This window comes from Urocampus carinirostris, chromosome 13, assembly GCF_059441175.1.
Source record: "Urocampus carinirostris isolate Australia breed hairy pipefish chromosome 13, RoL_Ucar_1.0, whole genome shotgun sequence".
Classification (NCBI taxonomy): domain Eukaryota; kingdom Metazoa; phylum Chordata; class Actinopteri; order Syngnathiformes; family Syngnathidae; genus Urocampus; species Urocampus carinirostris.
The window spans coordinates 30,416,844-30,434,275 of record NC_142361.1 but is presented as its reverse complement, the minus strand read 5'-3'; positions in this window follow the sequence as shown (position 1 = coordinate 30,434,275).

Below are 17,432 nucleotides of genomic sequence, written 5' to 3'. Positions count from 1 at the left end.
CCATTCCCAAAAATGTGCATTGTTTGCGTTAAAAAAAATTCTTTACGCAATATTCTCAGCAAACAGCTTAGTGAGAACCTATGCAGGCTCAGAAAGGGACCATGACAATTACTGCTATATATACCAGGCCAAATGGGAACCACGAACTAGCGTGATTACAGGGTGGAGCAGCAGAAAAGTGGTGAAAAAACGATGGGGACAAAAAAGAAAGTCAGCAGAGAAAGAAACTGAGCGGAGGGGAAGGAGAGTAAAAAGGATTGGACGATAGGGAGGAAAAGAAACTGGGGAAATTATGCAGTAAATTGTATCATCTTTCACAAATCACAGAGTTTTTGCAGGGTGTCATTTGAGCGTAAACAGTTTCCTTTGGAAAAAAAAAACCCAAAGAGGGGAATGATCGAATTAGACTTCTGGGAGTATGCATGGGTGATTCTTTTGGGGGCGTGGGGAGAAAGTCCTTACAATAATGACCTGTCTGAATGTTAAGCAACAAATCAAACTGATGTATTTAGACATTTTGGTTAGATTGCATTAAGATATGCTGCCCTCTTTTGGAAACAAGGAGAACTAACCGAATAGAGTGCCTAAATCTACCTTCTACTGAAGTTTACCCCTTCCCCTTAATCCGAGTCCACCTCTCCCCGAGAGAGCATACTCCTGTGGAAGGATTTATAACACAGGCTGTCATGTCACTGCAAAAATCCCATCATGTGATGCATTATGGTGCTGTCTTTAAACCAGGCCCCAATGATGACTCTTAAACCAAATTGATCTGTCATGACACGGTGGGAAAAATAGGAAATATGCTCTGGATCCCTACCTATAGATTAAAAATAAAAAAAGAGTATATTAACCAATAGAGTGCTCTCTATTGTAAGGGTTCAAAAAAGCAAGCTCCACCTCACTCCAGTGGCTCGCATAATTGGACGCATCTTGGCAAGAAGATGGCATATCAATGGGCTTGTTCTCCAAGGGCATGCAGATAAGAAGAGGCTGCTGTGCTTACCGTGTCCACAATGGGGTCACTCGCTTTGCTTCACAATCGCAGCGGGATGGCGCCCATATAAATAACAACAAATGCCTATCACTAACCCAAAGTGCGAGGCCTTGGAGAACGAGAACTTAACGCGTTATCTTTACATGGTCAGGATGCCGTTGGAGGATGCCTAGGATAAAAAGGAGAAGCAAATTGAAGATAGAAAATGTTTGAGACTCTTTGTGATTAAGGGCTATACAAATAGAAATGACTTGACTTCCGTGTGGCATAATTTTAGGCAAATATACCGAACAAACAATACCTCATCTCATCTCATTAGCTGCACCGCTTATCCTCAGTAGGGTCGCGGGGGTGCTGGAGCCCATCCCAGCAATCATCGGGCAGTGGGCTGGGGACACCCTGAACTGGTTGCCAGCCAATCGCAGTGCACACACGGACAGACAACTCGCTCGCTCATTCACACCTAGGGACAATTTGGACCGGCCAATCCACCTGAAATGCATGTCTTTGGAATGTGGGAGGAAACCGGAGTGCCCGGAGGAAACCCACGCAAGAACATACAAACTCCGCACATGAAGTCCGGAAGCTGGATTTGAACCCACACAGGAGTTTCCCAAGACGTTAGAACTGTGCCGCCGTGCTGCCCCAACAAACAATATATTTTTACAATAAGAATTTTTAAATGAGCTGTACAGAATTTGGAACTTTTTTTTCTCGGTCATCTCCTGGCTAGTGTCATCATGGCAGCCTCTGTCAAACTCCTTGTGCACTGCGCGCATTTCTTAGACACTATCAAATACACTCTTCTATTTTTATTTTTCTCTGGGTTTGGGTTGGTGTTTGGACTGTATGTGAAACAGGCCTTTTCTCATGTTTACCATTTTCATGTTACTGGTACACTAACAAATAGAAACAAAGAAATCCATGGGGACGAGCATGAATTTACTTTCCATCCCCTGCCCTGATTCCTCCTACCTAAAGTGTTCCGCCCTGAACAGCTTTTCTCAAAGTAAGATAAAAGAAGATAGGCATGGTGGAAAAATGTATTATGACCCTTTGAACTCAATTGGGCATTATTAAAACATACTTAATAGAGAAAATATTCTACTTTAGACTTTGAGGAAACCTTAATCCCACCTTTAAAAAAAAACAATAAAACAAATCAGTATAAATGAATTTCCTTTGTCTAACTTAAAACTGCACACACACCAAACAAGTTCCGTGCTTTATGCACTGGTGCACTTCGCTATTATTTAACACGCAGCAAAAAAGGTCACATGTTGCACTGCACTTTGTCATTTCTACTTACTTCTCAGGTTCCAGTTTTTCTTTTATTGTTGTTAAAACATGAGCTTGAGATGAACCAAGCGTGTGCTAATTGTTGCCATGGTTACTGAATAGAAATGCCAGGGATGTGCGTGATTCCGTCTAAAGAGTGTGCATCCATCGGCTGTGTATCTGTGAAGCACGATATAAACGTGTAATTGTTGATGAGAGATTTTAGTTGTGGGTGCCAAGAACTGGAACAGGAGGAGAACCCAAATGCGTGACGTTTCTCACACAAGCTTTTATTTTATGGGAAATGGGGCAGTCATGCAGGTTTACACAAAACGTCAGTGATTCGGCAATCGCGGGGCGAAAGAAGAAAGACAGAAGTCTGGCGTGGAACAACAGAAAGCAAGAGACCAATGAGATCGATACCAGACAGATGATGTAGAAACCTGACAGAACAGGATTGAAAGGATTGATAAAAGATATAGACTGGAGACAGATATCAGACAGAACAAGAATGACAGGCACGATACCGGACACTGGGGACCGGAGACTGAAATCAAAACAGGACGAAACAGATGGGACAGGATACACAAACGGGATACCGGACAGAGTCAAAACCCACGTCTTGCGGGTGCAAAGGTTCGTTGACGGACTGACAAAGGGTGAGTGAGAGTACTGAGCTTAAATAGAAGGGAAGCCAAGAAAACCGTGAGAGTGGGTTTGTGATGTTCTCCAATTTAAAATTTGACTCAAAACGTCAAATGCAAAGTCATGTAAAACCTAAAGATTCATTTGTTATAACTTTTAATAACATTAAAGTTATAGTTTAGCTAGTTTGGGTAGTTCGTTTTAGGTAATGCCTCAAACAACATTACACATTATCAGGGTTGGGTAGGGTTACTTTAACTTGATTACTTTCAATTACTTTTGGATTACTCCAATACCAAATATGCTAGTAAAAGACAAAAGAAACTAAATATGAATAAAATGATGACTCACAACACGTGGTAAGCTTTCTCTCCTGGCTTTGATCTCTTTGATCTCCGGCAAAACTAACATAAAATGCGACAGAAACAAAATGAAAATAAATCCAAACAGCTTGCCAACATCATTTTTGCCGTTCCATGTATTCCGTTACTCTCAAGCCTGCACAAAATTTAGTCATTTTATTCATATTTAGTTTCTTTTGTCTTTTATTAGCATATTTGGCATTGGAGTAATCCAAAAGTATTTGAAAGTAATCAAGTTAAAGTAACCCTACCCAACCCTGCACATTATACATTTGAGAAGAGTAATGCATGGTCTGAAGTGGGAGGGGATGGGCGAAATTATTACAGAGTGCAGTCGGAGATGGAACTTGTTTTCTCCACAACGCATACACAGTTTTATTTTTCTTACGTCCTTCCACATTATTTATCCGTGCTGTCACACCAATGTTGTGATTATGGATGTAATGCACCCGTACAGCGCTCCTCGATCAATGGGCCTGAAATTAAAGCAAAAAGCGAATTTCCGCAGCGTCGGCCACGTGTGCGCCTGAGCAGAAAAGGGGCTGATTACCTGAGGAGAGAACAACAAGAACGCAACGGAGGCCGCCGTACTTTGGGCTTGACTAGCCGGCTGTAGGATGACATTTCAAACAAGCTGATGTACGCTTTTAATCCCACAAGAGCCCTATATCTATTGTTATATATACTGTATTGCAACAGTTAAGGCAGCCATGTAATGTAAAAAGCAAAGGAGGTAGTCTGAGTTTAATGAGTAGTCTAGAATAAATTCTACAAGTGTAGCAACTGAAGTCTCCAGTGAGCAAGTTACGTATGACGAAAAAACAAAGTGGAGTTATGTCTTCAGATGTTGTTTTACAAACAAGTCTGCCCTTTCACTCTCTTTACACCGAGGATGGACAAATGCTTTATTTCCTCCCCCGTCCCTCATTTCCGAATCGATTTTGCCATTAGGAAGAAAACCGCAGAGGGAGGGTTGAACGGCCCGAGATGGCTTGACAGGCTTCTTTTTTCAAAACAGCATTTCTCAAAAGCGCACGTTTGTTTTACATCAGCCGGGAGGCGGCGACTGTCACCAAAGAGACCTGAGTCCTAATGCGCCAGATTAATACCCTGTTCTCCTCCTCAAAGACAACTTAAAAAAAAAAAAAACAGGATGACCTGACATGAAGTTACTGAGAGTTGATGGAAATATAAACAAATAATAGAAACACTTTGTTGTACACTTTAAACCACAGACATATTTTTTCAATCAATCTATTTCTGAAGTTTAACGAGATTAGATGCATTTTTTTTTTTTTAAAACACGATCTACTCCCATTTAAACCGATATTTATTTTATACATATGTATATGTAACCGCGGTGTACGTGTCCCACCAAAGATCCACATTCACGCTGGACTGGATGATGAGGTTTTTATTATTACAGTTTCTGCAAATGGATGAGTCACAACATTAGCTTTTTCTGCTGGGTCTGATCTCTTTGAAGTTCTCTCTGGTAAGACTAACAACAAAGCATATCAAAGAGCTTTCTTTTCACTTTACATAAAACACATTTTAGAATATCACAATACACTTTTACATCTTAACAAGATACTTTTAACAAGAGATCGTATAGTGGATTTTTAACGTTTACAATGAATTCAACATGTTTTTCTTTAGTCTGAATTTTAACCAACATCATCCTTTTTTAATGTATATGAGAAAATAGGAATAAAAACAATAATGAGTATGAAAATGGGTACAATTTACCTGCAAATGGATGAGTCACAACATTAGCTTTTTCTGCTGGGTCTGATCTCTTTGATCTCTACAAGGGGAATTAATATTTAGTAAAACAGAAACAAAACGAAAATAAACCTAAACAGCTTGACAATATCAATCACATTACTATGCATGGTGAGAGATTTGTCAGCTGGGGTTATAATGTTTGAAATTAACTTCTTTTGTGGAGCACCAAAAGATATGTCTTACCTTTGTAGTTCTCTCTGGTAAGACTAACAACAAACCCCGCCTCCTGGTCACATGTTAGAAGCCAAAACCAAACCCCACCCCATACCAGCAGATGGCACTGTTGGACTCAGCATTGCAGGACATTTACCAAAAACTATACACATATTTCAGCAGGAATTTCAATAAAACAAAAGTTATTATTACACCAGTTACATACACCCCCCTGAAATTCTGCTAAATATGGGAGTGCTACACTAAACAGAAAAAAAAAAAATCACATGCCAAAAAGGCAAATACTGATGAAAAAGAGGACACGAAAACTGGTACAGTATTACAAGGAACAAACTGAAGTGCATGTCAGTTACATATAGAAAATCCAGATTTAATTGTATCAAGTACATAATTAAAAAATATTGAAATGGAAATTAAATTAAACAGGGGAGTAACTGGTTAAACGATTTAGAGTACAGTGGAACCTCGGTTTTCGAACGCCTCTCAGTTCGAACAAATGGGAGTCCGACCAAAAATTTCGAGAAATTCTTGCTTCGCTGTTCGGTCAAAAAAATCGGAGTTCGAACGCCAGTAATGCGTGAGTGCGCATGCTAGGATGCGATGCTGAGCGGCGTACGGGTGTAGATCGCTCTTTTCGTGACCGACTGTTCGTTTTGCTTTCGCTTATAACATAGGTGTACCAAGTGTTTTAGCCCCTAATTATGCCTCCGAAGAAAGTCAGTGCAAGCAGCAAAGTTGCTACAGGTGAAAAAAGAAAAGTAGTGTGTACAACTATTGCATTCAAGAAAGAAATAATAGCACCACCGTCCACCTGCGCCTTCTGCTGACCACCACAAAGGTAAGAAATCCTATTCATAATTCTTCTTTTTATCCTTTTTTCTTATTTTTACACGTTCATGTTAGCGTAATCTTTCGTACAGAAGATTACGATAACGCAAACGTACGATTAGCCTGGGTTAGCTTTATGATTCGAGGTAAACATTCTGGGTGTTGGAACTGAGCCCCCTTTCCAATGAACCGCTCACCACTTGTTGTGGAGACCCGGGTGCTAAATAACTTGTAAACGACCTGATTTTTTTATTTTGACACGTTCATGTTAGCGTAATCTTTCGTACGGAAGATTACGATAACGCGAACGTACGATTAGCCTGGGTTAGCTTTATGCTTACGTTAAACATTCAAGGTAAACATTCAGGGTGTTGGAACGGATTAAAACGATTTACATTATTTTTAATGGGAAAAATGATTTCGGTGATCGAACAAATCGGGGTTCTGGAACGGATTATGGCCGAGAACCGAGGTTCCCCTGTACTTTCATAATCGCAATTATGCGAAAAATAATCAAATGAGATAAACAATACTGCTTGTCTCAAAAAGCTATACAGTAGATAATAAATACAATAGCTCACTGTAAAGTAAAATTTTCAAATACAGAAAATCTAATTTGATTTCTTTTTTTCTTTACATAAATTTATAAGAAAAAGTCATCAATTGTTTAAAGAACAATTGATTCAAGATTGAACTTTTAACGATAAACAGCAGAAAAAAAACATTAGACTTTGGGCAATTTTTAGTATTTTGAACATTTTGTTGGAAAGTGGGGTGAACACATAAACTCTGCTAAGGAGAGATAGCTAAAATATGAAATAACAATCATAACTTTCAGTAAGCATGGTCCCACCACATTTAAAAAATATATTTTATAAATATTTTCAAAAATACTAATAAGAGCAAACACCTATGTTAATATTGTCAACTTATTTACATTTAAATTTCACACTGATTGCAATAATATAATAATTATATTCTTTAATAAATCCCTCCCATAAGATTTCTTTGAATATTTTGGATTTCTTGCACCTCAGAGGCATTCATATCAGTGGCTCCATCATAGCTTTGTTTAACACTAAACATGTTACCTAAAGAGCCTCATTTCCCCCAACTTGTCACATTCCATCCATCCAAAGGTCATGTTTTCAAATCATTTTTGACAAATCCTCTGTGAAATATTCAAATAGTCTGAAAGCTAAGGAAGGCCCATCACTCAGCATTAGTAGGAAAAACCTGAAAGTGCACTTGCGTTTGTGACAAGTTGTCAATAAGGGTTAACATGTCCAAGTCGCCAGAAATACCTGGAGGCAGCTTGCAGTTTGGTCGCCATCCGGGAGGCGCTGATCCAAACGCGACGTGACGCAGCGTCCCGATTTCACAGTCAGATCTGCAGAAATTAAAGAGAATTGATTCTCATGATGTATTGCGTTTCTCCATCAATCAAAGTCATTTCTGTATTTCCTGCATCCACCCCTCCCTAACCGGAGCAGTCTTCTACCACTGTCGTCCCCCTTTACGGTATCGGGCCGACCGCACTTGTTCACAGCCATTTATTTGCTTTATTTCCTGAGATCAGCTATAAAGAACAAACACCATTAAGCCAGCCAATCAATAAGGAAACATCAGCGCTCCAAGTTCGCCTCTCCGCGCAAAATAGATTTACGACCACGACACGAGGCGGATAAATCACATATTCATACGTTAAATTAAAAAATATGATTGATAGTAATGTGGGGAGTGTGTTGTATTTGTCAGAGACTGCAAAAACAATGTTTTATTGGCGTAATTCTTCAAAGTCGTGTGAAGACATCCAACTCCGGCGGATGAGTTGTCGCTCTGGGATGAAGGAAATTGACACTCGAGCAACACTGTGATGCAAATAATGAAGTTTTTCAGCCCACTAGAACCCTCAACAACAAAGTGCGGTGTTCAGGAGTAAGGTCTTTGGCTAAGTGACACCTTATGGGATATACCAAGATTGTGTCATGCATTACAGGGCACAACGGTGATGGGAGTTTTCCAAAAAAGAAATATTGCGCAGGCCAGAGTGGAAAAGGTGTGCAGGAAAGGGGCGCTGCCAAGGACATTGAAGGCAACTGTCAGGGGAAGTCTGATCTATTGAGGACCCTGTTGGCTGAATCTATATTTAAGCATGTGTGTGTGCTGTGGATTCAAGTGCAGCAGTCGCACAAATGCAACACATGCGCTCGCACCCCTAGAGGCTTGAGTGCGCACGTTCAAAGATGCGAACTGGAGTTCATCCACCCGGAAAATCAAATGTTCTCTTTTTTATAAGCACATACAGGACATGAGATACAACTGAGAATTGTGTGTGGGGGGAAAAAACGGTGTAAACAAGTGCTCATATGCATAAATCTTGCACGGAAATTGTTCCCAAGTTAGAGTTGGAGACACTCAAGTGGAGTTGGTGAATAACAGGGGTGGCGTTTTGCATCACTTGAGGCGTTTTAAAACCAGCATTTGAATTTGAGTCGGGTAAAGTTAAGAATGCTTCATGTTAGTTGCTGAGTACTTGCCTCAATCTGCAGGGATTTAGAAACAGAGTCATCCAGGCTATGTACATACTTAACTTATATTGCACGGTGACTTAAATGTTAACGTGCTCAACACAACACACTTAAAAAGTTGCAAATGAGTTGAATAAGATTGAAAATGTATATCTAATTTTTACACAATCCCAACAACTTTGGAAAAATAATGTTTCACTGACAGAAAATTTAAAACATTTGTATGTATGTTTTATTATAGATTTTTCTATACTTTAGTTTTATTAACGGGGCTTGTCAATAGGTTGTTTAATTAGATGGTATTTAAATGATAAATGATCTGCATTTATATAGCGCTTTTCAAGTCAATGAAGACCTCCCAAAGCACTTTACAATGTGCTTCACGCTTACCCATTCACACACACACTCACACCAATAGGGAGTCAAATAAAAAATAGCCGACATTCTGCAAAAATATCTGAAAGGGTAGCTGGCAGATAATCGTGCTTATTTTTAGTATATTAATAATCACAAATTAATTAAGACAATTTTGCTTACCTTGAGTATTATTTCATGTTTAATTCTAAGAATAAAATTTTGTAAAAATAAATGAAATTAAAAGAAATAATCTGCATTTATATAGCACTTTTCAAGTCAAGACATCCCAAAGCGCTTTACAGTGTACTTCACATAGCGGCCGTGCAGCCATGTAAGGCGCTAACCTGCTTATTGGGGGTATTAGGGGTTCAATGTCTTACCCAAGGACACTTCGACATGTAACACGGAGGAGCCGGGATTCGAACAGGGATCTCTTGATCCCAAGACGAGTGTTTTACCTCCTGAGCCACTGCCGCTCCCCTCATAATCACAAATTAATTAAGACAATTTTTTAAGTATTTTTTTTTTTCAAGAACAAAATTTTGTAAAAATAACAAAATTAGACCTCAAAAAAGCTAAATAATGTGCCAGCGAAACATTCTTTTTGATATGGATATACAGTAATCCTTTGCTTTAGTGCATGTTTTAACTTTTACTGGTTTTGCTATTTCACAGATTTGCATTGTGCATTGCGTTCTGCATTTTGATCAGCCAAACAGTCTCTCTATTTAGTATTACTTGACAGTACAGTATTTATTTGAAAAGAAATAAATAATTTAAGACTCTTTTATACAGTTATTTTATTTGTTCAATATCTGAGCCTGTAAATCAGGTTTGCTCTTTGTTTCAATGTATAATAGAGTACTGTATTTCATTGTACAATAAATTGTAAAAAAAAAAAAAGAAAGCTTCTTACTTCATGGATTTATACTATCACTTTTTTTTTTTTAAATATAACTCCGCGATAAACAAGCGATTACTGTATTACTGTGTAAATATAAGCTGTCACTATATATCTTAGAAAGAGTTTTTGGAAGTCCTACCCTTTTATCAAAAGTATTCTAATATATATACACTTTTAATATTCTCTTAGTGAAATGTATATTTTTTTGCATCAAAATGATTATTTTCTATTTCTCTCCTCATGTGATCTTACTTGACTTTTGTGTGAAGGTACCGTATTTTCCGCACTATAAGGCGCACAGGGTTATAGGGCGCACCCCCAAAAAAATAGTTTTTAGTCCAATATTTTCCATACATAAGGCGCACCGGTTTATAAGGCGCTACAATGGGAACATCGACAAAACAGTCGGCTAGTTCAGTCAAACTTATTACCCCCTTAACATTCCCAAAGCTTGCATAGAAGCAAATACGTGTCGTAGACACGTGCGGATGCGGTGTCAGTACGATGTCACCAAACAAACATTTCTTAGGTTCCATTTTAGTTTTTGCTGGCAACTGTGTGGACAGCAAAGTAAGAATTTTATTGTGCAGGGAAACGAGGTTCTTTACTGTGCATATGACAATAAACACTTTGAATGACGGGCACGATACCAGACACTGACACAAGGATTTTTTTTTTTCCCGAGGTTGTCACCTGCAAATTAAAAGCAAAAAATAGTCTCGTAGCATAAGTGTGTCATGTGTCGCATGGGTGCAACAAACAATATTTATTTATGGAGATCGGATGTCAGTAACAGGCAGCTCCAGAGTCGCAGAAAGCTATTGGCGCTCCCTAGTGGCTCCCTGCTTCTTTTTAAAAAATGTTTGCTAATGGAAAATTATATGGTTCTTGTCAGCGGCCAAACAGGACACAAACATTCCTAAAGTTTTCCTATGAATAAAGTATGTACCGTAAAATCCGGACTATAGAGCGCACCTGATTATAAGCCGCACCCACCACATTTTAAGAGGAAAACCAATTTTGTACATACACAAGCCGCACCTGTATATAAGCCGCATGCACCCACATTTAAACATGTAACACATACACAAAATTAACCCAAACCCGACTTAAAGTCCCGCGATTGAAGCTAAAAATTTTTTTTTTTTTGGGGGGTTTGAACAAATTTATTGACACTAATAACAGAAAACAATCATGACAATCTCAACAGCAATTAAGCACATTCACAATATTATATTCCAATATGACGTTTTTAACAGCAAACACAATGTGAGGTTTGAACAACCCTTCTCGAAAATCTCATTAGCAATCAAGCATATTCACAATTTCATTATATAACATCTTTGTTAGTCCATCATTAAAGTCCACTGTCCAAAAATCACAGCCGGCAAATGAACGGAAAATGATACCGGTACTTAAGGTTTGATGCAGACCTGCAGAGTCCAGGTCCCGTTAAAAGTAATCCAAGGAAAAAAGTGTATATTTCCAAAGGTAAGGGTGGGAAAAATATATCAGATGAACACATTTACTCACGCAACTCCTTTTTCTTTAACCAACTTTTTACCCCCTCTTCTTTCCTTGTCTGTCCCTCACCTTTAGCAGTCCCCACTTAAACCCGGCACCCCGCGTTTGTTCCGCCCCTCATTTTTCGTTCTTCTGTGCAAAACATATCAGAATAAGTGTCTAAAATAAATACAAATAAATACATTACAAAAATATACAGTTGCAAATACATATTATACATGTGTTACACATATTTACAAAGAAAGACGGTACACCGAGAGAGTTTTCAAAGCTTTAATAATAAAAATATAGCTTTGACAGGGCAGTTAATGGTAGCAACACTCGAGCGCCGCTAGCGGCCGTTAGAAAAATTACATAAATTGGCCGCATCACTGAATAAGCCGCAGGGTTGAAAGTTAGGGAAAAAAGTATCGGCTTATAGTCCGGAATTTACGGTATATACAGTATGAGTTGCCTTCCTTATATGGCTCTTCCAACAATTGTGTTGCCAACCTCTGACTTAGATGAACTAATACTCAGACTGTATAAAAACACCCTCCTTTGCTAACAAGAAGGTGCTGCACCTTGTAGAAATGTCACGGTTGATCTGCACTGAGGTGAACCAGCATGCCTGTTAGCCCAGTGAGTGAACACCAGGCAAATCTGCCAGGGGAACCAGTGGCGTGGGGACCATACTAGAGCTTAATGATATAAGGAGAAACCTCTCAACGTGCCGCAGAGGTTATTCATCAAGCTGCCGCTGCTATACGTTTTTCAATAGCCCTTAAAGGAGGAGAGGAGTAGAAAAAGCCCACCCCTTGCCATTAGCTCAGGAACATTTCTTCATCCCTCATCTTCGGCCCGGCAAGCTCTATTTTAAGATCAGACCAAGGTAGAAGGTGAATAAGTCAGACGGTCACAGAGCACAACATCTCATCTCGTGTCAGTGTCCGTCGCCCAGCTAGTCACACTTAGTTCTGTCACTCGTTTGTGTCCATTGCTGAGGTATGTCCAATACTGTCCAATAAAAAGACGAAAGAGCCATCCATCCTCTGTGAAACCTTCAACATACTGTACGACTCAAGCAAAGAGACCTGACAACTACAAATAACCAGGGGGAAAAAGACAAGCACAAAAGCTCTGTCTAGTTAAGGTGTTCAACTTCATTTTATAGCCATAGTGCCGCAATGGCAGCATAGTGACATCAAACTGACATTCTGGTGTTTGCATTGTATGAGTCACAACCACCTGCCTTCGGATTTGGACAATAGATCTCACACAATAATAGTGGTGACAGAGGAGGAGCGCTGCTTTATGACCTCAGCACTTTCAGTGTGATGTCTTCCAGGATTGGCCATTTTTAAATTATGGTGGGAAATGTCCTTGGGATATGAACGTCTCATTTCCAGGGTGCTCGGCACAAAGCGCACGAATGGTCACACACTCACACACCAGGGTGTACTCAGTGGTGTGTGACACAAAAATGCAATTGAAAACTGAAACCCTGCAATACCTGCCACTATAAAATCTCTCAGTTTGGATTGTTGCCACTCGTGATTCAAATCACTGTACCAAAACATTGGATGAGTGATCATTTTTGAAGAATAACCCAATGACAAGCACCAATTTCTTTTCCTATCAATAAGACATCATATTTGGTTACAACTTCAGCATCCATTGAAAGCTGATCCACATATATGCTTTTAGGAAGCTAATGTGTTTATTTACAAGATATGTTTTACTTTTCTACAATGTTGAACTAATTTAATAATAAATTGATTAAATATAATTGTTTCTATTGTCATTGATAAAAGCATAATGTACAAAAAGTATGAGTTTATACGTGGTACTCCAGGAGAGACTTTAAAAAATAATTAAAAAAACAATATTATACAATATTTTAGGATAGATAGACAGACAAGACAGACAAAACAGACAGACATGCAATATTGGGGGGGGCTGGAGCCCATCCCAGCCATCTTCGGGCAGTGGGCAGGGGACACCCTGAACTGGTTGCCAGCCAATCGCAGGGCACACGGGGACAGACAACTCATTCGCTCATTCACACCTAGGGACAATTTGGACCGACCAATTCACCTGAAATGCATGTTTTTGGAATGTGGGAGGAAACCAGAGTGCCCGGAGGAAACCCACGCAAGCACGGGGAGAACATACAAACTCCGCACAGAAAGTCTGGAGCTGGATTTGAACCCACGACAGGTTCCCATGACATGAACTGTGCCGCACAAGCGCTAACCACTGCGCCGCAGTGCTGCCGTAAAAAAACATTCAGTGTATAACTAGACAATAACATTTACATGGTAGTCCTTTGACAGGACCAAGTTGTAAGTTCATCAGAAAAATGATGCAATGAAAAGTAGAACTCTATCAATATCTAAATCAATACTGACAATATTTATCTGATCGTTGATTTGAGCTAATGGGTCGTGACCCCAAATATACAACCATTTTATTCTAAGATAAGTGTAGATTAGTGATAGATTTAAAGTGTGTCGTGGACTACATTTTCATGTGAATTACAGTTGTGTCAATGCCATAAAACTAACTACATTTTGCAAAATAGCTCCAAAAATAATTAAACACATTTTATATATATACATATATATATATGGCGAGTACTGATACCAGGTTTTGGTGATGATACCATACTTTTGTATTGTATTTTAGTTTCCTTATTATATGAGTCTTCGGGGAGTTGAAAATATGTGTGAATGCCAAAGCTCTGTAAATATTTATACTGAAGAGCACAAGTGAATGCACGTACACACACGTACACACACACATATCAGAAATACTGGGCTCCAAGAAGAAAAAAGTTTTACTGTATTGGTACTAGTACTGTTTGGCTTCTAGTGGCCATTTAACAATCAGGAACCATTTAGTCATCCATTCCATCCATTATCTGCACCGCTTATCCTCATAGGGTCGCGGGGGTGTGGGAGCCCATCCCAGCCATCTCCGGGCAGTGGGCAGGGACACCCTGAACTGGTTGCCAGCCAGTCGCAGGGCACACAGAGACAGACAACTCACTCGCTCATTCACACCCAGGGACAATTTGGAACGGCCAACTAACCTGACATGAATGTTTTTGGAATGTGGGAGGAAGTGCCTGGAGGAGCCCACGCAAGCACGAGGAGAACATGCAAACTCCGAACAGGAAGTCCGGTAGCTGGATTTGAACCTACACAGGAGGTTCCCAAGACCTTAGAACTGTACCGCACACGCGCTTTCCACTGCACCGCCATTCATCAATGAAATCTTGTGCAGAAAATATCAAAACTTGAAATAACAGCAACAAGGCAGAGGGCTACTTGAGAATAAGTGCCTGGAGGAACCCACGCAAGCACGGGGAGAACATGCAAACTCCACACAGGAAGGTTTGATCCCATGACCTAAGAACAGTGCTGCACATGCGCTAAACACTTTTTCAAAGCATGGTAAATTGCATTTAGAGAACAGCAAATTGCAATTCAATAAAGTAAATATTTAGGGAAAGTAAAAAGTATTTCTTAAAAGTCACGTTTTGCAAAATTAGATAATTTTTGGTACTAATGATATCAGTTTTCCTGCGATTGGTTACCAATCAGTCCAGGGTGTTCCCTTTCAGTCAGCTGGGATGGGGTAGAGTCCAGCACCTCTCTGACTTTTGTGAAAATAAGTGTCTGGAAAATGAATGAATATAATTACAGAGCTACCAAATTCTAAAAATCTTACGTAGCTGAATACACCAGTTTAAAGCAAATTCTTAAATACTGTATGCATATTCTATGAAGAAAAAAATCTAGAAAAACTCACGTTTAGTCCTCTAGATGGTGCTTTTGGTTTTGATACAAATGTTAGGTCAATACGTTTCCGGCGCAACTTTAAACAAAGAGTGCCGCCGAAGGAATTTATATCACAAGCAATGTTCCCTGTAATTTTCCACGGGTCTGAGCGTTCACACAAAGTCGGTGAGGAACGCTTGAAACAACAGTGAGCCACCATAATCCCAAGTGTGGCAAGATAATTAATTATAAAACATGTCCAAAACTTGACATCAAGTTATATTTTGCTGAGTTTCCGGCAATGCAAAATTATTTTTCTCTTTTGAATAAAATGACTCATGTGATATTGCAAAGGTTGTACGGCCTACAAACGTCGTTTGTTCTTACAATTCTTTCACAAGATATCAATCTCTGTTTATTTCCTGATATATTATGTCGCATAATATTTTGGGGGGCTTATTTAGTCGATTGTAAGATACAGAACTGTACTTAACCACATTTTTTAGTGGAAGTACAACGTTGGCAACCAGATTCACTTGATATAATTGGAAATTATTTGAATGCAACACAAACTTTTTCTTCTTTTTTCTGTGATTTTTTTCTACTTTTTAAAAATTCCTTAAAAAAAATCTCATTGTGTTTATTTTTTCCGAGCTGTTACTTTTTTTCTTTTTTTCCTACATTTCTTTTCTTTTTTTCTGGCTTTTTTCTAAATTTTTCCTTCTTGTTTTTCTTTTTCTCCTGTTTCTTTTTTTCTCAGCTTTTCACTACTTTCTCATTTTGGTATTTTTTTCCTTTCTGTTCTATTCCCCCTTCTTTTAAGTCATTTTGTGCATAATTTTACATAATATTTGGTCATGTTGGGATTAAAGAATGAAAAACAACCTGAAGAGCCGTTTAGGACCCGAAAGAGCCGTTTTCTTTTAGTGAGCCGAGCCGAAGAAGCCGGTTCTCGACAAACTTTACTCAATTTCGTTCTCCTTCGACTCGACTTCAAAATACTGCATTTACCTTCATGCACTGTAACTTTGACTTAAGTCGCTTCTTAATTAGTAATTTTGAGCCCTCATTTTTGTGCGCTGGCTAGATTTTCTTGTGCGCTGAGAATGTGCGAGCAGTGTTCAATTGCGCACGCGCGCAGCTTAGAGGGAACACTGATCACAAGTACTTTTTATGACTCCTGTTGTCCATCACTATTCATTCAATTCACTATTTAATCATGAAATCTTTAAACCAAACCTTTCATTTATATAAATCTGTTGATTGTTGCAAACTATAATTTGCCCAATTTCGTTGTCACAATATGTTAACCCATTTTGTATCAATGACGATAAAAAGGTATATTCTATTCTATAAACTTATACATTTATACCAAATTTGTACAATAAAGTAATGAATGATCACTCCTTTGTTGTTTGCAGTTTATTTGTTTTCTGAAGCGATAAAATTGTCAAAGAACCACCTTAACCGCAAACTGGTTCTTTTTAACGCCATATAGAAAACAATTAAAACATCAGAAAATTCATACATACATGCCAACACTACAGCTTGACCCTTAAAAACGCCTACCACTTTTAAAATAAATCTAACACATTGTGTAATTTAAAAAAAAAGGTGAGTAATTTTAATTTTTAGTCTATGGCTGCTTTATTTTGAAGTGAGAAGTGCGTGACGAAACTGATCCAACGATCACATTAGATTTCCAATTTGGTAACTTTTTGCCACTTAAATCTTTAAAACAAGCTTTTTTTTTTTTTTAAATTCTGGTGATGGATTTTGTTTTGCACACAAAAATAAAATGTACGATGAAATCTACCACTTTTTTATGTCAAAGGAGCAATGACCACTTAATATTTGGTATTACCGTAAATCCCGGACTATAAGCCGCTACTTTTTTCCCACACCTTCAACCCTGCGGCTTATTCAGTGATGCGGCCAATTTATGTAATTTTTCCAACATCCGCCAGCAGCGCTCCAGTCCAAAAGGTAAGATTTAGACCGGTGGAATATATGCGCCGAGGAAGACTGCAATTTCTTAGCTTGTGCACAAATTAAATTAGCGTAGACATATCCTCATCATGCAAATTGCAAAAAGAAAGGCACATGACGTAGATAAATGCAAATGGGCAGTCCGATAATGAAGGAAACAGAGCTACTGCACGTAAACTTCACTTTGCGAGCGTGTTGCGTGAGTTTTTGAATGAGGGAGCGTGGGACCACGCCTATGTGACAAAGTCTCTCTCCCATACTGGGGAAGACGACTTTGATGACGTCAGCTAT